The sequence below is a fragment of the Ursus maritimus genome, unplaced genomic scaffold (assembly GCF_017311325.1).
Source record: "Ursus maritimus isolate PB19 unplaced genomic scaffold, ASM1731132v1 scaffold_11, whole genome shotgun sequence".
In the NCBI taxonomy this organism is placed as follows: domain Eukaryota; kingdom Metazoa; phylum Chordata; class Mammalia; order Carnivora; family Ursidae; genus Ursus; species Ursus maritimus.
Window position 1 is genome coordinate 48,945,067 of NW_024423453.1, and position 26,690 is coordinate 48,971,756.

The following is a 26,690-nucleotide window of genomic DNA, read 5'->3' on the forward strand; positions in this document are numbered from 1 at the left end:
AACCTAAAAAAGAAAAATCTGAATGAATTAGCTTATTTAATAAACTAATATCATCATCCAGAATAATCCAAATCCTGGATTCTGAACAAGGCCCTCAATATTAGTCTTTGCAGTCTGAAATCATTTCATTAGCAATATCAAACAGCTAGTCTAGCAATATTTCACTAAAAGGAGACATGAAATAATAGTAAAATATCTACACACACAATTACTAGTCTTCAATCCTTAAATTAATATTACTTTTACAGATTGTAGTTCGTTCTACAATATTACTTATTTTACTATATACCTATCCTAACGCATTTATTTAACCAAAACATCATCTCCACAAAAAATTAATTTGTTTCTTTCTATAAATTAATTTGTTCGGAGAGAAATACCTTTCTAGGAACACAAATTGAGTATAATTACCAATAGTTACATGATACTTTTCACTTCTCAAGCAAGAAATTTAATTTTCACACATCAGAAGAACATTGTATTGAAATGAATTTTAAACCTAATTTCTTGGCCAAATTCCTATTATAGAAGCAAGACATGCATTATTGAAAAAAAACTGTTTATGCAGTTAATGACTCTTTTATTCAATTACTAATAAATTTGTAAATTATGACAATACATTTATTAGAAGATATATGACTTGAAAAGGAGAAAATACTATAAAACTTTGAAAATATTTCACTCAGGGCACCTGGGTGGCTCAGTGCATCAAGTGTCTGACTCTTGGTTTCAGCTCATTTCATCTCAGGGTAGCGAAATCAAGCCCTGAATTGGGTTCTGTTCTCATTGTGCAGTCTGCTTGGGATTTTCTCTTTTCCTATGCCCCTCCCCAGGCCCTCGCACACGTGCACTCTCTCAAAATAAATGAATAAATCTTTAAAAAAAGAAAGAAAGAAAATGTATTTCACTCATTACAAATGCCTCAATGGCATAACATTTTTTAAAACATAAAGGTTGAAGTATGTACTACATACAATATTTCTATATATATTAACTTAACTTATTAATGAAAATGAAAAAAATTAATGTTTATTCCAAGATCTTACTTCAATGTTTTCATAAAACCTCACTATTTTAATGTCATTATACCAAATACAGTGATTTATGAAAATATTTAATTTGCTAACATATTGTATTCTTCAGATTTCGTAAATTTAATTTTATCACACAATGGAGAACAAGCATTACTAGTTTTTAAATGATGATTAAAATAAGAGAATATATTCCATTGTATAAATGGAAAAGATAAATACCATCTCTGATGATATTTGGTCTTTAGACAGTGCCTTTGTTTCATTGATACTTGGGGTTTAAACCTGATAACATTGAAATAGAGACAAAAGACAAAAAAGAAGAAGAAAACAATAGAAAGTAATATATACTCATTTCCCCAACAGCACCACATTTTGAGTTTTGTCAAGGTATACTTAATCAATTACAGAACTTTAATGCCTGCCTGTAAAATTCCAGATTGTAGAAAGCTGACCTGAGCACATATTATTTCAATGTGGAATTTTACAGCTGGAAGAGAAGTTAGACATTTCCTATCTCCTTCTTTAACACTTCAACACAGAAGGCACCCAGAATTCAGAGGTAAAGAAAAGACTGTAACTCTTGTTTCCCTTATAATACGTCTATATCTCTCCATTACATTTTTTTTACCCTGTCTACTTGAGAAATCTATAAGACCTCTCAAAGTTTAAGCTTTTATAAAATAATTAATCCTTTGCATTGTATCACTTCTTTACTTAGAATTCATGTTAAATAAGAGGTATTTGTTTTACAGTGTATATTTGCACTCAATAGCTCCTAAATTACACTCCCCTTTAAGAGAATATTTCCATACTTAATGCGTCCTTAGTTATACTCCAATACATTGAAGATATTAACAACAACAAAAAAAATCAAAATAAGAAATCCACAAAAAACTTGAACAAGTGTAAGCCCTGAGTCAGAGGGAAGCAATTCTACTATTGAATGTCCCCTTTAAAGCTATTTCACGCCTTCTCGTCATTTAGAGACTGTATTTCTTACTTATACCTTATGAGGTCATTTACATACATTTTTTAAGTTTTCAAAAAAACCCTCATCATTTTATGTTTGCTTTCTTTGTGTGGCTATGACTTTGTTTCTAATGTTTTCCCCCATTTCTAATGATTATTATTATTATTTTTTTAATTTTTGTAACTGGGGAAAGGGAGATGAATTGTATAGTAGAATGAAAGAAATAGTTTCATGTTATTACTTGCCTACCAGGCACAAACATGATGCCAATTCTAGATCTATGGAAATATATATCAGGAGTATTTCTTCTAAATAGATTTTTTCGTATGTTAAATTTACATAAAACTATGTACAATATTACACAGAATATTTAGGAAACGTCAAATGCAAAATAATGCTAATAATTTGCTAATTTGCCTTTTCTTAGTGCATTTATCACAACTGCTATAATATCATTTAAATATATGAAAAATCCAGTATGCATTGATGATTTATAATCTATAGTGGCAAAAATTTGCCACTGTTTTACCTCTAACACATCTGTTGCTATTTTTCATAACATAGCTTAAACAATTTTAGTTGGCCTAAGGCAACTTTTATTTTATAAATACAAATTTATTCCACTTTTATTATTTTACATACACTAACTTAATTTTTAACATATTTCATAGGAATTTTTAAAACTCCATTTTGATCCACAATTTTGAAGACCTACGTAAATGAAATATAAATTTGGAGAAATTAATCCCACTTTTAATATAATCTAAGTGTGTCATAAAATTATTTATTTATTTATTTATCAAATGAATTATTTAAATTGTATTAGCTTCCATTTGTTAAAAGGCTTTTCATGGAATACATGCCAAGAAAAGATAAGAAATCAACAAGAGATACAGTAAATTCTCAAATAAATATGATATAAATGTGATATTGAATTAGAAAAGTAAAAAAGTTGATTATATTTCATTGATTTATTTTTGAACCTCTAGAGTGGAACAGGAAGCAGAAAACAATGTTAACATTGTACAATATGAGAATAGTAGTGGCACTGGGAGTAAAGGCCATTTCAATACTATCTGTTTCCAAAACTTTCAATATTCTAAGTCACATACTTTTTAAGATATAATCAATACTTGAAAATTATTTGCTTACCAGCATATCAGTTATGGTTAAATAGAAAACCTAGCTCAAAATGGCTTGAACAAAAAATAGGAATAAGTGCTTTATTTTATTTTATTTTATTTTATTTGTCAGTTAACAGATATTTTTATTCCTATGCTGAACAATACAAGCGGTTTATTCTTCTCATTCCTCTCCAGCACATGTGTTATTGTCCTCCAATATATAAGATGCATCTTGAATGGTTTTTGTATTTTAACCTCAAATTAAATGCTATTATTGTTTTTCAGACAGTGTTTGCTTGAATATGCCCAAATGTTTGCTGTTTCCTTGCATCATAGATCTTATTACTGGGATTATTTTTTTCCAAAAGTACTTCCTCTATACACTTATTTTATGAGAATATATTCATAATCTATTCATTGTTTATGTATATAAATATTTCTTAATTTCATCTGGGAATAAGTGCTTTATACAAGGCACTGGTTTAGCTCTAGTTGTTACTTGTTCAAAGGTCCCAAACTATATTATCAAACTAGGTTTATTTATTTCATCTTATGGCTCTCCCTTTGGCTATATTATCTGCAATATCAGGCAGTGTCAGCAGCTCCAGATTAATATTAGTGTTAAAGGATCCAAGAGAAAAAGAACATTTGTTTTACCCAAAGAAAATGAAAGCGCTAATTCAAAATGATACATGCACCCTTATGTTCATTGCAGCAATATTTACAACGGCCAAGATATGGAAACAACCTAAGTGTCCATCAACAGATGAATAGATAAAGAAGTTGTGGTATATATACACAATTTTATTCAGCCGTAATAAAGAGATCTTACCATTTGTGACAACATGGATGGATCTAGAGGGTATTATGCTACATGAAATAAGTCAGTCAGAGAACAAATACTGTAAGATTTCATTTACATGTGGAATCTAAAAAAAAATAAAACAAGTGAACAAACACAAAGCAGAAACAGACCCATAAAAACGGAGAACTAGTGGTTGCCAGAGGGGAATAGGTGGGGGTGGGGGGCAAAATACATTAAGGAGATTAAGAGATACAAACCAAAATAACTAAATCATGGGATTGAAAAGTAGAGGAATATAGTCAATAATATTGTAATACTGTTGTATGGTGACAGACTGTGACTACACATTGTGTGATGCATAGAATTGTCAAATAACTGTTGTGCCCCTAAAATTAAATAAAACACTGTGTATTAACCATACCTAAATAATAATACATAAATAAATAAATAAAACTGTAGACTCTTAAAAAACACCTTGCCTTTCTCCAGATAGTGCAAAAAAAAATACCTCGTGTCAATGGTCTTTATTGAGTCATGTTCCCATCACTGTGGAGGAAAAATGTGATCCTCACATGGGCTGCACCTGGTTACTATCTGCCTCAGAAACTAAGAGTGAGAGAAAAGGCAGCTCCCTGGAACTCCCTTCTTAATGTTTGTCCTAGAAATGCAAATTCTCAGCCATACTTCACACCTATTCAATCAGGAACTCTTTCAGTGAGACTTAGCAATCTGGTTTTTAATACATTATCCAGGTGATTCTGATAGCTGCTCGAATTTGAGAACCAATGCACTAATATAAAATATGGGTTTTAGAACAAGAAGAATACAGAGATTACGGATAAACAGAAAGCCATAATAATTTCTTCAATAAACTATTTGTGATGTGTAAATATGCATGTGAGTGTGTAAGTGTCGTTTTATTATTAAACAAATAGTTTGTTGAGTTACCTGACAGATAATTGAATCCTATATTCATTTATATCAGTCTTCTACATAGAATATTGAACTTTATTTCTACATTATTATAACTTTATTTCTTTAAGATAAATTAAACTCATACGTATTACAGATATATAAAAATTATGAGACACACTTACCTCCCTCCTTTCTGTATTTTCCTAATTATTATTATTTTTTAATGTGGCAAGGAAAACACCTCAGGAACGGCAGTATGAGAGGTCTAGGGACTCCTACCTCACAAAATAACAATAACTGGTAAAAAAAATAAATCATTGTTAAAAAAATGAATGTTTTACGAATTGTCCTAAAGGCATACAGCAAATGGAGATACACTTATTCTATGAGATCAGGAGATCTAAATATCAGTAAAAACAGAGACAGTCTGTGTCATTTGAGCCAAGACCTCTTCCCTCTTTCCTGAACTCATTAAGATGGAAGCTCTACACTGGATATATGCAGCAAAGAAATGGCCCCGACTCCCTCCCCAACAAGAAGTCTAGAGCTACAGCTGTTCCTGGGAGAGGAAGGTTGACATCATTTCTCCTTTCCTTCAGCTCCATAGCAGACAGGCTGTTTTCCAGACAAGCATAGGTGAGAAATCTGAGTTCCCTTCTTTTCCCAGTCCCCACTTTTATGGTGCAAGAATGCTGGGCTCAATTACATTCATCCCTACTCACTCAGCAGGTGAAAAACCCACCTTAGAAGACACAAGGCGAGATGATCAAGGCAACAACCCTTACCCAATAAACCTCTTAGAGAACAGGAGTGTCACTCAGAGAGAAATAAGCTGCTATTCTCACCACCAGGACCAGTGCAGTGCATAGAAATTTTGCCCAAGGGGCAAGGCAAGCCACAAGGAAAAAGGATCTCCATAGCAGTCTCTAAGGTGACTAACATTCTTCAGAACAGAATATGGGAAGGTTCAAGCCTAAGAGGGCTGCTGAAAACAGTGAAAATTTTAGTGGTGAACAACTGAGATGGGCTGGTAACTCCATAATAACAACACATGAAACTATAGGCAAGCGAGACACTTAACAGAAAATAGGGAAATAAATAGCTAAAAGAGCCCTCCTAGGATTGAAGCAAGCCTCAAAGAATGCATCAAAATTACTCTTGCAAAATGACCCAAATTTAATTGTACCTTACTATGGAACACTGATTGCTTTAGGATGTTATCAAACAACAGAACAATTAGCTAATTAGTGGAAAATAACACATGGAAGTGGTATCAAAAAAGCAGTTAGACTGAGCTGAACAGAAATCAGGGAAAGAGGCAAAGAGAGCCCTACTTCAACCACTGATCAGTTTGGGATGGGGGTGCCAGGGAGAATGCGTGCATGCCCTAGAGTAAGTCCTTTGAGTTGCAATACCAAAGGCTGAGCTTCCTTCTGCAGAGAAAAGAGATTTACTGAAATATTATTGTCAAAGTACTAAACATAGTAAGCAAAAAAACAAAGAACAAGAAACTCTAGAATGGAGGATCAGTATTTAGAGTTGCTACTATATATCATCCAAAATGATCAGCTTTCTTTCCAACTCATTCTACAGAGTCAATATTATCCTAATACCATAATTACACAACACAAGAAAATGATACAACAGTACCTCTTATGAGTATGGATGCAAAAAATTCTCAACAAAATACAAGCACACCTAATCCAGCGATATGTAAAGTGGACTATACATTATGACCAAGTGGGATTTATCTTATAAATCTTAGATCGGTTCAATATCTGAAAATCAATTAATATCATATACTGTAGCAATAGGATAAAAAACTAAAATACGTGCTAATTTGAATAAGTGCAGAAAAAGTACTTGACATAATCCCAAAACTTCTGAGATAGAAACACTCAACAACTAGAAGTAAGGGGGAACTTCCTAAATCTGATTGATAAAGGATATCTATGAAAAACCCACAGCTAATATCATGCTTAATTTGAAAGACTGAATGGTTTCCTCCTAAGATCGGGAACAAGAAACAATGTTTTTTAATACTTCTTTTCAATATTATGCAGAAGGTTGGGGTGGATGTGGATTGACTAACAATAGGTAAGGAACTTCTTTTTGGAATTGTAGAAATGTTCTAAAATTGATCGTGGTGACGGTTGCATGCCTCTGTGAATATGCTTTAAAAAACTGAATTGTACACTTGAAATGGGTGAATTGAATTGTCTTATGGTCTATGAATTATATTTCAATAAAGGTGCTTTAAAAAAGTACTACTTGTAGGGGCGCCTGGGTGGCACAGCGGTTAAGCGTCTGCCTTCAATTCAGGGCGTGATCCCGGCGTTCTGGGATCGAGCCCCACATCAGGCTCCTACGCTATGAGCCTGCTTCTTCCTCTCCCACTCCCCCTGCTTGTGTTCCCTCTCTCGCTGGCTGTCTCTATCTCTGTCGAATAAATAAATAAAATCTTTAAAAATAAATAAATAAATAAATAAATAAATAAATAAATAAGTACTACTTGTAGAGCCAAGATCTGTTATAATGTCGAAATAATAAATGCTCATAAGCATTCTTAAATTCAGCTAGTTAAATCATTTGACCATTAGGTTCACCCTTCTAGTAGTGACTGCAGGGCCCACTATAGATTCCACACAGACAGTGAGGTTCCTCTCACAGAATTAATTCAAGACTGATGGTGTTTGAAAACCAAAATCAGAGAATAGATGCCAGTGGTTGCCTGATGTAAAAACGGAACATGTGTTTATTCTCAAATCATACACGGTTGCCATGTCCAAATGTAGTGTTTAGTAGTATAATGTAGTTAATTAAGTCTGAACACCCCCTAAACAACCTTGTGTTTTAAAGGAACACCTCTTTTCTGGTTAACATTCTATGAATAAGAAATAATTGTACAGTAAATTATGGATAATAATAGCTAAAATGTGAGGGGAAAACCCAAATACTAAAATACCTGTTATTCATATGCTTGTTATTACAGTTCTGCCTGGGGCTGTGCGAGGTGACACTGCATAAAGAGTTGAGGTGTAGAAATTGTAGAATTGATGGTGTTTCTCAGACCATCTTCAATAGAAGTAGTTATGTCAAATGACATTTCCTGGTTAAGTACGTAGAGATATGTTGAGTAATTCAAGGTCACACAGGTTTCTTTGTTTTGTGATATTACTATGAAAATGTAATATTCACTAAAACACTCAAAAATTTTTTTCACAGGTTCACAGAACATCCTTACATTATTCAAGTGTAAAAATATCACATGCTTTAAAAAAGGGGGAAAACATGAATAGAACCTGAAATCCCACAAAAATGAGAAAAACATTGATTATCCATTTAAAATAATGCACACACACACACACACACACACACATACACACACGGACACATCCTTCCTTAAATATATCTCCACAGATGTTTAAAGTTGTCCATTAATTATTCGCTATATGGTGTTTCATAATTTACTTTTTCTGCTAACATCACAAACTAGGCATATTTTCATGTAAATATCTTTTTATTTTGGGTAGCTTTTGTTTTTTTCTGTAATATATTGTATTTCACTATCAATGGGGTTTGGAATGTTTTTATTTTCTCTACTTGGAATTCTTTATTAAAGAATATGCATGATAACTTTTTGACTTTTAATACTAGGTCCCTCCCCAGAAATATACCCTTTTCCACTCCTGGGGAATGAATACCTTTTACCCATAACTTGGTGCAAATTGTGCTGCCACTTTTTTTTAACCTAACATATTTATAAATATTTAAAACAATCTCATCATTTTTTTACTTTCTTTGTTTACTGGTGAGCTAAAGAGCATCTCGTACTTGTTGGTCACTTGCGTCCCTACTTTAAAACATTTCCTCCGTTCCCAAAACATTCTTTGGGAACAGCTTTTTCAGGAGCTTCCCATGCAAAGGGAAGACTCAGAGGGCATGCAGAAACTCATTAAAGTGTGCGAAATGGACTGAGGTCACCTCGTGACACACTTTCTCAAACAAAGAGAATGTAAATCAAAACCCCAAATTCTCCTTCAATTTACGCAGAACCAGAATGCACATAAGAACACTGTATTCTGAGTCCTGTGTTGAGATTGTTGTTTTTCTCAGTTAAAAGTGTACTCCATCTTCCTTAATTCTATATTCATGTTCTACTTAATGTTCAGACATAAAACATTTCATAATCAATTTACACAACGAAGGCTATTGTGAGGAATAAAAAAGGAAAAGAAAAAAATGGCATTCGAATCTCCTAATCCTTTAACAAATCTTCTAATCCACTAGGCTGTCTGCTGTAATGAATGCTCACAGTGTGAGCAGGATTTTCTGTGCTGCTGACTGGATCCTTGCTCCTTGCTTTCAGTCTAACACTGTCATCTGCTGAGTTTTGTGGTTATCCCAATGTCACCTTTACATACTAACCAGTCTCTTTTAGAAAGGAGAAAAAACAGGAAAAAAAAAAATACCAGCTCTAATTAAAAATGTTTGTTTTTAGACACAAGCCGTAAATTTCTGCACCGGGAGAAATAAAGTTTGCTTTGTGCTTTGTTGATTATAGAGGCAAACAGGTGCAGCTTGATTTTAGTAGATAAACTGGGATTTTTTTTTCAAAGAAAGCCGGAGGGTTATTTCCTCTATCCAAAACATACTAGGTATTAAAACTAGTAATTTTAATGTCAATCTAAATATACCTTTTTCTTTCCAAGTTTGAAGCCTATTTAATAAAGAGTAAATTTAAAGCTTTTGCTAATTTTAAAGATTTTTAAAATATATTTATTTATTGTCAGAGAGAGAGAGAGCATAACAGGGGAAGCAGCAAGCAGAGGGAGAAGCAGGCTCCAAGGAGCCTGATGCGGGGCTCGATCCCAGGACCCTGGGATCATGACCTGAGCCGAAGGCAGACGCTTAACCGACTGAGCCACTAAGGTGTCCCAAGATTCTAGTAATTTTAAAGCAACACTATTTTGTAGTAAAAAGAATAGATAGAATTTTAGAACAACCAACCAATGATTTTTGATTATTTAAATAAATAATGTAGCTATACTATAAATAGAATCAGAATTGCTACAACGAGAAACAGATGTTTTAAGGAGGAAGGTAGGAAGAGAAAAGGGAGAAAAATGCACTGAGAACTTACTTGTCAGGCTTGTAACATAAATGTAGGTTTTTCTTTCCATTTGAAAATGGAAGCCAAAGTCCAGAAAGGGCATCGGGGTGACCCATGAAAAACTGATTATGTACAACCATTATTTCACTTACAAAGAAGGGCGATTTCAAGTAGTTCAGAAAGCAAAACAATTCTGTCTAATGTCCAAGTATTTGATAACAGTTGAGTCTTCTCTGCTTAGTGAAATGCTCTCTTCATTTGGCTTCCTACAGACGTATTCTACAGTTTTGCTTGTTTCCAATTTCACTGGCCACTTGTTCTCATATTTTTGCTGGATGTTGTTCATCGTCTTGACTTTTACACAGTAGAGTATAGAAGCACTCACAACTCAGAATATTCATGTGAGCTCCTCACTCTTGCTAACTCCTGCTCCATGGTTTAAAATACCACCCAAAAGTTCACTGTTTCTCTTTTATACCTCCAACGTCAACCCCTCCTCTAAATGCCAGCTCAACATCTCCACTTGGATGTTTATAGGTACCTAAACATAATATGTACTGAATCTTCTCCTTCTCCAGCCTTTACCCATCTAGGGGTACAACAGCTCCATTTATCTAAGTATTCAGAGCAAAGTTCTAAAAGTTATCCTTGATTTTCCTTTCTCACCTATTTTATATCCAATCAAAAGATGTGTTCTAACTCTGATATATGTATCTGAATAAGCTCTAACCTGGACTAATACCAAAACTACCTTTCTAATCTACCATTTCCATTTCCTGCTCTCCCCTAATTCCATAGACCATTCTCTACAGAGCTGACAGAGAAACTCCTTTAAAGAGTAATTAGTTTCTTATCACACTCAGAATCAAATCCAAAATTTTTAACAAGGTTCTGCACAAAGAATGACTTTTAATCCTGACTACCTCTCTACAGTGTGTACTTTCTCTACCCACCTTCTTGGTGCTTTGGTCTCCATGTTGATCCTTAACCACAGGGAGCACGCCCCTGCTTTAGGGATTTTCTACTTGCTATATTCCCTTTACCTGATGACACTATCTTCTCCCCAGCACATCACAGATGTGCACACGACTTATTCTTTACTGAATTCAGATCTCTCTTATTGGTCACCACATCCAACAGGTCTTCCCCAACTATCCTGTAAATAATGGCACTCCATCAGTCTCTTACTTTCCTTTCCTTCATATAATCTCCACATGATATCTTACGCACTTTTCCTGCCCGCCCCCTCACCTAACTGAATAGAATAGAAGCCCTTTAAGACTTCAGGTATGTCATTCATTCCTTTATCTCAGCACCAAACACAAACTTCGGAAGTGATCTGTATATGGTACTTATTAAATAAATTAATAAATGAGATTTATTACTGAAGAACAGATTATTCTGATTTTATTCAACTCAGGACAATGAGGATAGACAAAAGTGGTTAAATAAAAACATCTGGGTAGTAATTTCAATATAGACTTCAAAAAGGTTTGAATATTTTTTATAGCTAGAATGGAGAAAAATTACTAGGTTAAAACTCCAAATGCTATTTTTATTTTTCTCTGACATTGAAATTCACTTTTTTGAAAGACATTCCCTTTGTTTGAACAACTGCCTTTAGTGACTCTTTGATTCTTTGTTAAGACATGAATGTAGTGACATGACCTAAATGCCCATAATTCAAACTAAAAAATTAAATGGTCTTTTTGTTAATGGAAATTGGCAGATCTATGTGTATGAGATTATATTTTCTTTAGTGATTTCATTTCCTAAACAAATATTTAGACTGTGTGAGTACTTAGATGTGGGGCTCCTACAGCTGAGTATATCAATAAGAAAGGCAACTTCTTCCTCTCCATTATTAGAAATTATTACTGGTTTCACGCCTGTGTTCATGAAGACCTTAAAGTGTTAGCAGCCCTTACCCACTCTGGCTTATGCCCCAGTAGATAGGGCCTTGAGGTAGACAGGCAGAGTATCACAAATTGTTCTTTCTACGTAAATGTCTAAATGAATACATTCTCTCTCATCTCTATCCCAACACTGCAGTAGGGTCAAGTAATCAGGATTAACCTCCTCAGAGAATTGGGTCCTTTAGAATTGTGCAAAGGGGACTCACTCAAGGGAAAAAAATGCTTTTTTGTAATCAGCTATATGTGATTTGTTAAACATAATTTTTATGTTAAAAATGTCCTTTTTTGATACCAATTTAACATGAAATTAAAAATATGTTTTTATTATATACCAACATATATTGATTCTATTTATCATTTTATTAATCATTTAATTTTTTGATAATATAAGAAAAATAAGTTTTTTATATCTCTATATAGGTAACTGAAGTTTATTACCAATTATATAATTACACATATAAAGGCATACCTATCTTTCCCATTAAATAGGTTATAGAGTCACTTAAATCATTTTATTTTATTTTTTATTTATTTTACTTAAATCATTTTAAACTAACATATTTGACTAATGTAATACATCAATTTGTATTGCATCAATTTGACCTGGGAAATTTCATTCTAAAATGTTATAGACTTTTGGGACACCTGGGTGGCTCAATAGGGTAAGCATTTGCCTTCGGCTCAGGTCATGATCCCAGAGTCCTGGGATGGAGTCCCTCATCGGGCTTCTTGCTTGACAGGGAGCCTGCTTCTCCTTCTGCCTGTCATCCCACCTGCTTGTGCTCACCCTCCCTCTTTCTCTCTCTGACAAATAAATAACATCTTTAAAAAAAATAAATGTTATAGACTTTTATTATGTGTTACAGCATCTAACAACAACAACAACAACAACAAAAACCCCGCATTTATGGCCTGATATTTGAAATGACTACATTTTTGCCTTTAAAAGTCAACTGGCATACTTTTATAACAATTGTTGTATCTTATTTATAATTAATCATATAAATTTTGGGAAATTCTGGTTGTTCTTTTAAGACTTCTCTTTAAATACAGTGGATTTGACTGATCTTTAATTCTATAACTGAAAAGAGAATTTGGAAATGATCTTTACCATATTTTTAGTTTATTATCAATGATATTTGAAGTCTTAGAGATAACTTTATATACTATGTAAGGAATTCATTCAGATTAATGTCTCTTACTAATCTATGATTAGCATCTTGGGGCAATTTGACAGAATTATTATCATTTTTATGTTCCCCATTAAATTATCTTAAAATTAGTATTTCCTATATTCCCATCTCTAAATTATGGTACACTGAGGTATAAATTATACAATCTGTATCTACAAATAAAAACATGTTAAAGCACTAACACCACAGCAACTATACTCTATCAAGTAAATATTTGAGGTGAGGTCTGTATCACTATATACGCTTATTTTATTTCCACTAACACAATTGTTTACTTAATATTTAAATTAGGTACTAAATTTTTGCTTTAAAAGGAAAACATAATTTAGTGAAGGCTCTGAAATTCCTCTGGAAGCCACTAGAAATCCAATGTTTGTATTTTGGAAAATACCAATATACCAACAATCCTTGTACAAACTTTCATTAATAGAGCATCAAAAACAGACAAACAAACAAAACCCTGAAACTTTAAATGGTTAAATGCTGAGCTACTTATGTTGAGTCAGGAAAGGGGGGTCCAAGTCCCACCTGTCAGGTGTTTTCTCACTCCCAATGGACAACCTCTGAGCTTTTCCTTGCAATGCAAGGCCTCCTGGAATTATATTTTGAGGACCATGACCTCATGGACTAGGGTGTAAGACATCTGCATCAGAAAAAGAAAGTGAAAAACATAAACCCCACCATGTCATGTAGACAAACTTTTCTTTGGAATAAAGCTACTTAACTTGGCAGAAAATTTTCACTCTTCTTTTGGCAACGATTATACAAAAGAAAAAAAATAGTGAGGTTATTTTAAAATAGTTTGCAAAGGGATAGTCTAAAAGAACTTAATCAGGTATCATTATACTGGTGAGCCAGGGGTCAAAGTAATTGAATTTGTAAAAAGACACAAAGGATATCTGGTGAATTAAATTATAATTAGAGGATGATAACATCTTATACATGATATGGATGCAAATATAAATGGAAAAAAAAAAGACTTTTAAAATGTCTTTTTCTTTCATTTCTCTCTGGAATAACATGTCTAGCTTCTACTTTCTTGCCTTAAGGATTATGTGGGTGTCTGGGATTAGTTCCCAGAAATGTTAATATTGCTTTATTTTCATCCTCTCACTGATGTGAAAACACAGCTGGGAAATTAAATGCAGATGCAAACATTTTCCTTAGTAAATTTCTTTCTACTCTTGTAAAAATTTCCTGTATCTATTTGTTTTAATGATTAATCCTATTCAACATTTATCATTAAGTTTTAATTAATTCACAACATGAAATTGATTCAAAATGATTAGTTGGGTCATCTAAGTCTTTTTTAGAATATTGCTTTCCAGACGATTCTTGCCTATAAAATTATTGAATTTCAAATAATTTTCTCTCCTACACCACAGATGAATCTCATTTGATGTTCAGCTCACATTTCATATATCTCCTTTTAGTTCGCTTTAGGTGATTTTCCCTACCAGTGTTTCCAGTACCTTTAAATAGTCTGATGTATGTAAATTGCAATGATGTATTTCCTTATAATGGTAGCACTGATCTATCTATATGCAGAACTAACCCTTTGGCACTTAACTAGCTACTTCCTCCATCTAGACAATTTCCATTTTAATCATTCTCACAGCTTTTATTCACTTAAATATATTGAATTATATTCTTGGCCAAACTATTTTTTAAATGGCATATCTCATAAGGCATGATTGATTAGCTTTTCAAGCTAAATATACTAAATGTCACTGGGAGAAAATCATGGAGGCATGTTAATCCTTTTGGGTCACTAGAATGCCATTAAGGCTTCTGGGCCCTGAACAGTTATTGTTAAAACTGTCTTTATTAAAAATACTTAGTAGGAGCTATAGGCGACTTTTATAAGTGTCAGCCTTACATGTATACAAAGCCAGCTACATTGCTTTCTAAAGAATACATAATTTTATAAGAATAGAAATCTGCAAGGCCAAGTCACCCAAGGGGCCAGCCAGAGAGCACATTTCTGAAATAAGAAGGCATCTTTATAATTCATGTGCACATATAATATGTATTTTTACCGATGAAATGTTATTTGTAAAGAAATGAGGAAATGTATATATATAAAGCTTTTTAGCTAAAAGTCAGGTTTCTAAACACATACGATTAGCAGCTCCCCCATGGACTAAAATATGTGACGATAAGAATATCTAAACCAAAACTTAGATTGATAAGGGATTTATTGGCAGAGTATTGTGGAATTGTCCACTAACTACAAAACTGATTGAGCTCGATGGGAAAAACTATCAGTGGACAACTTATGCTTTTTATAAAATTGGTGCTTGGTTCTTCTCCCTCTCTCTGTTCTTTAAGTAGGAGACCAAGAATCTGTATCAGACAAAATATTAGGCAGGCTATAACATCTTTAAGGGTGTTAAAATCAAAACCAAATGAAGACCAAACTTGAAAATTCCTTGAGCAGACAAAAACACTTTAGCCACACAAACACAGCTTAATTTAGCTTATTTTGCAAGACTAACTTGACCTGGGTCATTTCTTGCTTATACTTCTGGAAATCATGAGCAAAACTTAGACTGTTTCCCAAGGTGGATATGAAGTAACCACTGACCAATTCCCTATAACTTAGGAAAATTTTAATATTATACCCAATTACTGCGAAGAATAAAGAGATACTGCTCTCTCACTATAGCAAGCTTCTTTGTACTCCTTAGCCTCATTTCCACATTTTGGGTTGAGTGCTCCCAGTTTGCAAACTGTTTTTTTAGTGTATACACAATAAACTGTTACTAATTACTACTTGGATGATTTATTGGTTTTATTTACATTATTTCTGAACTTTTGACAAGGGCATCCTAAATATTTTTTAAAGATTTATTTATTTATTTATTTTAGAGAGGGCAGGGAGGGGTAGAGAGGGAGAGTCTTAAGCAGACTTTGCACTGAGTGCAGAGCCTGAGGTGGGGCTCAATCTCATGACTCTGAGATCATGACCTGAGCTGAAACTAAGAGTCAGAGGCTTAACCAATTGAGCCACTCAGGTGCTCCTGTACATCTTATGATATCTTTTAACATTTTATATTCCAGAGAAAGTCTTTAAAATAATTCATGCTTTTATTCCTTCATATAGATATATTACGTATTCACACGCATATGTATATGTGTGAATGTTTTGTCTATTATGGCTGTCTTTTCATTAACTCGTATCGTTTATTTTGTCTGAAATATGACGAATTTTCCTGATCTATACATGTACGTATTTTTTTATTTCCAAAAAGAAAGATTTTTTTTTTCCTACTAAGAGTTGCATTATTTATTGACAACACTTATTTCATTGTTCTGGCATCTACTCAGGAACATGAATAATATTTAGGTGTGGTCTACTGTCTGTCCTCCTTATCTACCATCTCTTTTCATTTGCATTTTATCTTACTTTTTCTAAATACTTAGGGAAATTTTCTCAAGTTTTTTCTCCACATTGTCATTTAATTTTTTCGTTATCAAGTCTGCTCTGTCTTGAATAGTTTTTAATTCTGCTAATGCTATTTTGCTTTCTTTGTGATTTTTTTTTCTTTCTAAAAGCTTATCATTGGATCTCATTCAGTTTTACTCTTATTTCACCTTTCATATCGTTTCAAAAAGACTATTCTTATGGCCTTCAATTCTCTTTCATGGATTTAATGTTATTTTGAATTTCACTGAGCATCCAAAAAGTAACTTATCTTTTTTTTCTGTAAAATTATTTCCAATTTTTTCTTCTTTCAGATTATTTTCTTCATGGGGATCTTTTCCCTCTGATTAAGTACCATTTTCAAAATCCTTAGTTGGATTGTTTTGTTGTTGATTTTCCTTTCAATATACTCTTCATAACCCTGGCATCTGTCTACATATTACTCCTGTGCAGGGGACACTGGGTTGTGGTTAATTTCTACTTTTGGTGAAATAGTTGTGCATATTGATATCACACATCTAAACCTGAAGCTCAGTTTGCCAGGGATTGTTCTAGCTTTTTTAAGCTGTTCCATCTTTGAGGATTCGATCTACATTTAATATTTGCCTCTGAAATTCCCAATTGTTGTCTTTTAAATGATCATTTCATGAATGAATACAGAAAGATGAGTAGAGAGCAAAGGGAAGACAAGTCTCAACACTTAGGATGCCCGAAGCACCTCAGTGACACAGTCAGTTAAGCGTCCAACTCCTGGTTTTGGCTCAGGATCTGATCTCAGGGTTGTGAGATCGGGCCCAGCACGAGGCTCCACGTTGGGCTTGGAGCCTGCTTAAGATTCTCTCCCTTCTTCTCCCTCTCCCTCCGCTCCTCCCCCGCCCATGACATTGTATGATGTATAGAGAACACCTGCGATGCAAGATTTTATATCTATTTGCTTGTTTTACTTTTAATAGGAAATCAATAAAAAGATAATTGCATATATACAGTTACTCAGAAAAGATATTAACCAATATCGTATCTGTAAAACTTTCTTGAAGTTATACCCGGGTAAATGAAATGAACCAAAATTAAATGCTCAGGCTTCGGAAAGGGATATTAAGCATTAAAAAAATGAGGCAGAAACCTCTCCATAATATACAGTTAATAGGAAAAACAAGATCAAGACCCAAGAACATTTTATGCTAACAACTCATATTCTCTTGTGCATGTTTATAATGACACTGGAAATTCACTTAAGTGACTTGTGAAATGGATGCCCCCAGGGAGGTGAATTATTTGGGGGAAAAAAGGAAAAAGCAAACTCTTACGTGCCATTGAGCCTATAAATTCTTCAATATTATTTATTTTGTACCATGCACATATAGTTACTCATATAGTTACTACTTTTTAAAAAAATCATTAAAAAGAAGGAAAATTCAAATTTGCAGGTATCATCATAGCTTGACTATATCTGAACACTATAAAAATTAAACAAATAGCTAAATCCAAATCTAGAATTAAAAATAGTTACTATATGGGGCGCCTGGGTGGCTCAGTCGTTAAGCGTCTGCCTTTGGCTCAGGTCATGATCCCAGGGTCCTGGGATCAAGCTCTGCATTGGGCTCTCTGCTCAGCGGGAAGCCTGTTTCTCCCTCTCCCTCTGCCCCTGCTTGTGTTCCCTCTCTCGTTGTCTCTGTCAAATAAATAAATAAAATCTTTAAAAAAATAGTTACTATATAAAAAGCTACTTGAAAGGTTAAATGGAATATATAAACAAAATATATGAAAATAGCACATAATATACAAACATATTTTTAAAAAAATACACTATTTTCACAAGATTTAGTGATAGCAAGTGTATTTTGGTAATGTATCAGTGCATTTGTGAAAAGACAAACTTAATAATTTGAATAAAAAACATTAAAAAGTTAATATTTCAATCTTCGGAGTCATCTGGATATTCAAGGAGAAAGAGGAATAATGATAGGAGTTACTGAGTATACTGGGGAATGTTCTAAGCATTTCGTATGTGTATATATATATGTATATAATATATATATAAACTCATTTAATTCGCATTACATGCTTATGATATAAGTAGTATTATAATCCCTGTTTCATAACTAGGAAAGAGGGACACAAACTGGTTAAGTAATTTGTCCGAGGTAAAAAAGGTAGTGAACAGCAGAGTCAGGATGTAAACACAGGCTATCTGGTTCCACATGCACTAAGCTATTCTGCTTCTAGAATGGATTCAAACTAAAAAGACTATTTAATGACATGGACAATGTTGATGTGATAATAATTGAAAAAAATTGAATGCAACTCTGCTAGACAATCTGTACCTAATCCTGGAAAAAAATAACTAAATAAATATGATGCACATGAAAATAAGCTGGAAGAAAATATTGATAGAAGTTTTAACTCTACAGGCATTACCTACGATTATTATTTTTAATACCATATTTTATAAAGACTAAAAGGTATAGTCATTCCTTTCATTATCATAAATGTTGAATGTACATTATTTGAACATAAAATAGGTAATTAACTTGCTATAGATAAACAGTTCATCTGGGAGCTGATATCCTCAAAATTTTACATATTAAGGAAGTTATTATCAATCAAGAAATTCTAAACTACCAAGAGTTAATCAATATTCTGGCAAGAAATCAACACACCACACACACACACACACACACACACACGCACACACACAACAAAAAAACCCCCACATTTTCATGCAATTGTTGTGTCTGTGTCTGGATGAAGAAAAGCGTTAAAGTGCAATGAAAGTATGATTTTTTTTTTTTTTTTGCATTGTGTATACAAGTTTTAGTTTAAAAATTCAGGAAAGGTGAGCTATTTTGAGGAGATAATCTGATTGTCAGAGGTATTGCCTGCCGCTTATGATGTTGCTGTAGGAGGTAAATATAATACTTCTGCACTTAATCAAAGGTGAAGGTTGCCGTGGCTGACGATTTATCCAGGTGAGGGATCCTGCTGTTGCCTGACCTTCTAAAGAGTTTTTGACAACAGACTTCTTTATTTACATTATAAGACTCTATATTTTGAAGTAATAGTTGCCTTTAGTTATTCTTTGTATCAATATAGTTTGAAATGATTTGAACTGCTGTTAGTCCTTCCCAAGTGGGGCACCGAAATTAGAGAGAGAGAGAGATCATATGTCAACATACCCACTCCTAATTTAGATTCAACCAGAATCAGAAACTGTTCTAGCCCCAGGTAGCCCACATGTGATTCTGCTTCAGTAGTTTCAGAAGGGAGGTAAATTATTGAACACAGCGAGCCTGGCCAATTTGCTGAAGATCTATTCACCTCAGTCATTTTACTGAATGACTAACCTGCCAAATTGCTGAAGAGTTTTCGCAGTTTTCATTTGTTCCATGACGGCTTTTGTCTCTGCCCCTGACCCTGGGTCTTTACATGAAAATGGATGGAAGTTTTTTCTAATCTAATACATTGTCCACTGTGGGTTGAAACATACCCCTTTAGTACTTAGGCCCCTTCCACGGCCCACCTCAGCATTAGCTCTACTCGTTGTTTAGATAGCCACCCAGAAGTAGCACAAATGAAAATTATAAATATAAGAGAAGGCTTTCTGAAAAAGATTAACTTCTTAGTTTTGCAAAACTTGAATGACACACAGGAGAGGAAAATGTGTTCAGGGAAGAGTAGCTTTTTAAAAACCACAGTTGAAAACAAAGCATGGCAAGTTCCAAATGGGTTGAGTCGAAATCTGTGAGGATGAAAAGTGTTACAACTAGGAAAAAAGAGCAAAGCAAACAAAACGATGCTCAAAAGTTTAGCAGAGAAGAGAGCATAAGCCTCAGCTTGATTCCCAAAGTCACTGAGAGCCACTGAGGGATTTATAGCAAGATAGTAACAGTTTTGAAATTTAGAAATATCACCCTGTTGGCAGCTTAAAGATCAGAGCTTGAAAATAATTAGGATACTTTGCAATAATCTAGGCAATAAATGCTAAAGGATTAACCAATTAGTAAAAATGTAGATAGAAAGGGGGCATTTTTGAGAGAGATTTTAGTGAAGTAAAATTTTACTGTTGGTAACTGATTGTGGAGGCCAGGGAAACAATACATTCTGGGCGGTACAAAGATCTGGGCCTGGAAAACTGTGCTTACCTCTTAGAAGAAATAAGGGAGGAACAGTGGCTTGGAAGAGATGATGAGAATGTGGGTTTATTTTGGATTTAAAATGCCATTCAAGGGAACATGTATAGCAATTTATCAAACTCTCGTGTATGTGTGTGTGTGTGTATGCGTGTGTGTGTGTGTGCATATATGGATTTGAGCTTTGAAGGAATGATGGATAAAGATGGGGGCATACATAATTGAAGTCATATATTACACAGGACAAATGAATCAGTCACAGAAAAAGTAATAGGCATTGGAAGAAAAAGGAAGAGAAAGGAAGGTACTTGATGGAGCCACGGAAGAGGTCATGTAAGCCTATGTTCTTGATCCCCTTCTGTTTCAAAGAATTGAAAGGGATTGTTGTAACTGCCCAATACACTCCACATGGCAGTTGTAACTGTCCAACTGTCCAGTAATATAAGTCTACACACACACACACACACACACACACACACATACACGATATTCTCTGTCTCTCTCCCTCTCTTTCTCCCCTCCCAAGTTAATAATTATGGAGAGAGAAGATTTGGCCAGAACTCTCAGGTACTGAAAACTTGCCCCCACTAGAAAAGGCTTTTCATTTGCTCTCCGATTGCAGGTATCTTTGCTGGCATTCTATGATTTAGCTGCACTACTGCTTAGATTTCCACCACTACGCAGCCCATATCAATCTATAGTGTGCCACACAGGAATGAGAAAGGGCACACGGTTGTAACAATGTCTAGGGAGGTATTAAAAACAAAAAAACAAATGCCAGCAAAAAACTGGTTGACCAGTAGTCAGAGCTACCAGACACAGCTCTGCCTACATGAACATTCAGATAACTGATTGTGGAGGAGAATGGGTAAATTGACATAGGAAGTAAGAGGAGAGCTAAGAAAGCAATCGGCATGTCAGACACTCTCATTTGAAAGTCAAGGTTATTATAAGCTCTGAAGGATTTGAATGCCACCATGGTTTGCTCTCACAAAAGGGTCTAAGAGAGAAAGTCACCACCAGCGGATGTGTGTTCTGCGCTGACATACATTCACCAAAGCCTGGAGTTTAAGAAAAAATCTGCTTCTGCTACCATGGTTATCTAAATCTGGAAGCTCCTCTGGATATCAGCATACTACCTCAGGGTGGGGGGGGGGAGTCTAGATGAACTGATAAGCTTTATTGAGCCCTAACTTTACAGTCTTAAACACAAAACACCACTGCAGCAGATGGGCCAGGCATGATGAGCTACAAAGAAGGTACCTGTCTGTACATATACCTCAAGCTGGTAAAGTGGGACCTACTGCTTACTTAGTAGATGCACGAAATACATCTCAGGATTCAGATTAGAGTGCTATGCCATGCTGGAGTAGGCAGAATAATTACCATCCAAAGATGCTAGGCCCTAATCCCCAGAACCTGGTGAATACATTATGTGGCAAAGGGAACTTTGCAGAGGTAATTAATGGGCTGCGCTTATCCTGGATCCAGGAGGGCCCAACCTACTCACATAATTCCTTAAAAGCAGAGAACAACCTTCATCTGGAGTCAGAGATATGCAGCAGAAAGGGAAATCGGAGAGGGACTCTGCCGCCCGTTGCTGGAGGCGAGACTACATGGAAAACATGAAAATGAATCTGGATTGATGTAGGAGCAAAAACTGGCCCAAGACTGACAGCCCGGAAGGAAATGGAGACTTCAGTCCCACAACTGGAAAAAACTGAATGAAGCCAACAGCCCGAAATGAGCTGGGAAGCAGATCATCCCCACGGCCTCCAGAAAGGACCACAGCCTTCCCTGCACCTTGATTTCAGCCTTGTGACTAACACGGAGGACCCAACCAACCGAACAACACAGTCCCAAGACTTCTGACCTACAGAACTGTGGGATAGTAAATGGGTTGCTTACAGCTGTTAAATTTAATGCATTATGGCAGCAGTAGAAAACTAGTATGTGCATACTAACTTGTGATTTTCTTAAGAATTTAGATAGCACTAATAAAGTTATGATGTCAAGATAATAGGAAATTCTTAGGCACTCACAAAAGATAATCTGAGATATCTATTTCATTTCACCTTGGGTATTCCACCGAATTGAACAAAACAATGAATACTGAATACAATTTCAGATGACAAAGACAACTTTAAACCACCTTAGAGCCATGATTCGGTAATATACATCGGGTAAGCTATTTCCTATGAAAACTGTATAATAAAATACAAATTTTAGGTGTAATGAAGATGAGAAAAATGATAAAGATTTGGAGAACTACTACATAAGTGGGAAGTATACGAAAAAAGGTGGATTGTATATGATATTACTGATAACAGTAGATGATGTCTATTCAGATCTCCTAAAAACACTTTAATCTATTTTAGAAGTCTTCTCTAACATTATGAGATTATGCTGCTACCTTCAGTTAACATTACTGCTGCTTCAACTTATTCACAGCGGCCTTGGGCACCTGCCCCAGTGCCAATCTGAGAATGGCCTCCAAAGTCCCAGAAGTTTGCCACAAAAGCGCAGCGAACCTACCATCACTACACAAGACAACTTATTACACACCTGGCTCTACATTCACTTCTCAGTTCAGAGAACAGCATATATTTTCCCCAGGTGCCTTCCTGTTGTTTACTTTAAATAAGGTGGAGCCCCTGCTGCCTCCCTCCGAGTTGAGATACCCTCTCAGGGAGTGTAGCCAGAATACCAAAGCGTTTTCTTTTAAGAAAGTTGTAGTGCCTACTCTACACCTCCTCCACTTTTACAACCCCCAAATAACTCCCGTAAAATGAATGTTTTACTGTCCTCTACCCATCAGTTTCCTGTAAGTAAAAGTTTAGAGGTGTGCAGGGCCAAAAGGTGTATAGGCAGTTGAGAATACTTTATGAAGCTGAGCATGTCAGATTTGAAGCTTCACGGGTTTTAAACACACACTTCTGAATAACTCTGCCCTCATACCTGATCTTTCTAGCCCAGCAGTCTTAAAAAGGATGGCAATTACCACTTCATCATGTTCAGTGATATATGATTTGTCTCCTTTTATTATTTTCTGTGATTTAAAGATTTGGAAGGAAGAACAAAAATAGATGTTTTAAGCAAAGGCAGTTCTGAATTTGAAAATCAGCTACAAAACCTATGGAAGAGATGAATTCCTTCACATCTGAAATGAAAGCAAACGAAAATTTACTCTTCTGTGTACAATTATTCATTTTTTTTTCTGCAGGCATTTCTGATGAAGGTAGGTGGTAACGGGTGGTCCATGATTAAAACTGAATTCCCAGTCATTTCAGGTATGGAAGGATGGCAGTGATGGAGGGGTATCATATACTCTGCTGCACTACACGGAAGATCCAGAGATAAATGGGTGATGAACTCCTAGAGTCAGCCAGGCAACGTCATCATTTCCTCTATGTGTAGACGTAAAGCTATAGTATTTCTTTTCTGTATATGTTTATTTTTCATGAAAATTTAGGAGTAATTTCAGCCTAGAATATTCTAAATCAGCATTCATTGGGATTGCATGTCTGTGGTGTATGTTCGTGTGTTCAAGATGAATGCTTTTATTATTTTATGTCAGTCTTATTCATGTCTGTAAGATTTGTGGCAATCTTGTTTGGTTTGTGTGTTTTCTGGCTTCATTTCTTCTTCATCTCAACACAAAAAGTGTCCCACATACTGAGTCACGTGACAGAAGAGCTTTGTATGAAACTCATTCCTTTGAGAATTATAAAGGATCCATATTATATTGGAAATTTGGTGATAGAATACAGTGTCCAAGGAATTATACATATGAACTCTTTTGAAATATTTTTTAGGTATGTAGTACTCTTCTGAACTCATTTACAACAAACATGAAACACAAAGTATTTTTAAGTATCTTAATCTAAAATAAGTTCTTCTGGGAGGAAATATTTTCCATTTTATTTTTGTTTTGTGTATTTATTTAAAATGAATTGTAATTTTATTTAAGGCGTATTTAAAATAACTTTCCATAAACGATGGATTGCACAAATCAATGTTTTCCTAAGATGGTATCCTTAATAAATGGCCTCTACCTTCCTATGAAAAGTGAGCAGTGAAAATTAGTGGCCGTCAGAATCCATCTTCAGCTGTCGACCTTTGACTTCTCCTTCAGCGGGATTTTCACAGATCTAACCCTGTCTCGGAAATGATGCATTGCCTCATTAGCCAGAATATGGGTCTACTATTCACAAATTTTGACTCAACATTAATTTACATTTTCTCGCTTGCACATGAATTTGGAAGGATTTCATTTCAGATTTGCAGCTCAACACTGAGCTGGGAATCTTATACTAGGTAAATGGAAATTGTTAATGAAAATGCTAGCATCTTCATAACAAAATAGAAGAAACTGAGAATTTTGGGGGCTTATAAGTGTCTCTCCCAAAACAAACAAACAAAACACCACGTTGCTAGTGCCCATGCAGAGGAAATGTGTGTGTGTGTGTGTGTGTGTGTGTGTGCGTGTAAACTTTAAGGTCATTTATTGTTTCTTTTATAGAGGCTTTTTTTTTTTTTTTTTTTAAAGAGAGGGACAGGGTGGGAAACAGAGAAAATCTCAAGTAGACCTGACACCCAGTGTAGGGCCGTCGCACAACTCTGAGATCTGACCTGAGCTGAAATCAAGAGTCAAGTGCTTAACCTACTGAGCCACCCAGTCATCCCTAGAAAGGCTTTTTTAAGAGTGTTTTAGGGTCACGTCAAAATTAAGAGGAAAATACAGAGATTTCCAGTAAATGCCCTGCTCTGCACATGCACAACCTCCCCCACTACCAACGTTCTGCACCAAATTTGCACATTTGTTACACTTAATGAACCTACATTGACACATCATTATCACCTAAAGTCCATAGTTTGCATTGGGATTCACTCCTGGTGCTTTACATTCTATGGATTTGAGATAATTTATTTTATTATATTTACTTTTTACTCACAGTTACCAGTCATATTTCTTATTTATTAGTATTATTTTTAATCAATGTATCAATATTACACCTTTGTTGAGACAAACTGTTGTAGACAAAGCTGCATATGTTTAAATGTATAATTAGATGAGTTTTAATGTGTATACACACTCTGAACATATCACCACATTCACGATGATAAACATAACCATCATCCCAAAAGTTTTTAGTGCCCCCTTGTAAACTCTTCCTTGCACTTTCCCCATTCAACCTTGTATTATTCTCAAGCCAATAGTGCCTGTCTTTCTGTTACTATAGATTAGTTTGCATTTTCCGAATTTTTGTAAATGGAATCAAGTACGTACTATTTTTTGGTCTGATCTCTTGTACATAAATGCATAATCATTTTGATTTATCCATCTTGTGGTGTATAAGTACTTGATTCGTTTTTATTCTGAGGACCATTCTTTTGTGTGGACATTCCATAATTTGGTTATCCATTTACCAATTGATACACATTTGTGCTGTTTTCAGGTTTGACTATAACAAATAAAGCTAAGATAAATACCTGTGTATAAGTGTTTTTGTGTGGCATATTCTTTCATTTTTATTGCCTCCTAGGTAAGGTTGTAAAGCAGTTGTACTTTTAACTTTTGAGGAGTTTCCTGGTTTCCAAAGTGGTTATTCCATTACACATTCCAATCGGGTATACATGAGAATATCAGCTGCTCCATATCCTTGTCAACACTTGGCTAGAGTCAAACTGTAATTTCAGCTATTGTAGCGGGAGGATAGCTGTATCTCATTGTGCTTTTAATTTTCATCTTCCGAATAATTAAGAATGCTGAAAAATTTCCACATTAGGGCACCTGGGTGGCTCAGTTGGTTAACTAACTTTAGCTCAGGTCATGATCTCGGGGTCCCGGGATTGAGCCCATAATGGGCTCCTTGCTCAGCAAGGAATCTGCTTGTCCCTCTGCCCCTCCCCCTGCTTGTGCACTCTCTTTCAAATAAATAAATAAAATCTTTTTTAAAAAAGAAAAATTTCACATTAGTCATTTGTATATCTTCTTTAACGAAACGTTTGCTATTTCTTTTTATTCACCCATTTTTAAAATTGAGTTTTTGTCTTCCTTTT

The 26,690-nt window shown here is 34.8% G+C and overlaps 1 protein-coding gene across 3 annotated transcripts in view; it reads right to left on the reverse strand.

Annotated features, from left to right (window-relative positions):
- Positions 1–26,690, reverse strand: part of FSTL5 (follistatin like 5) — a 687,740-nt gene that overhangs the window by 255,745 nt on the left and 405,305 nt on the right. The window lies entirely within an intron of this gene.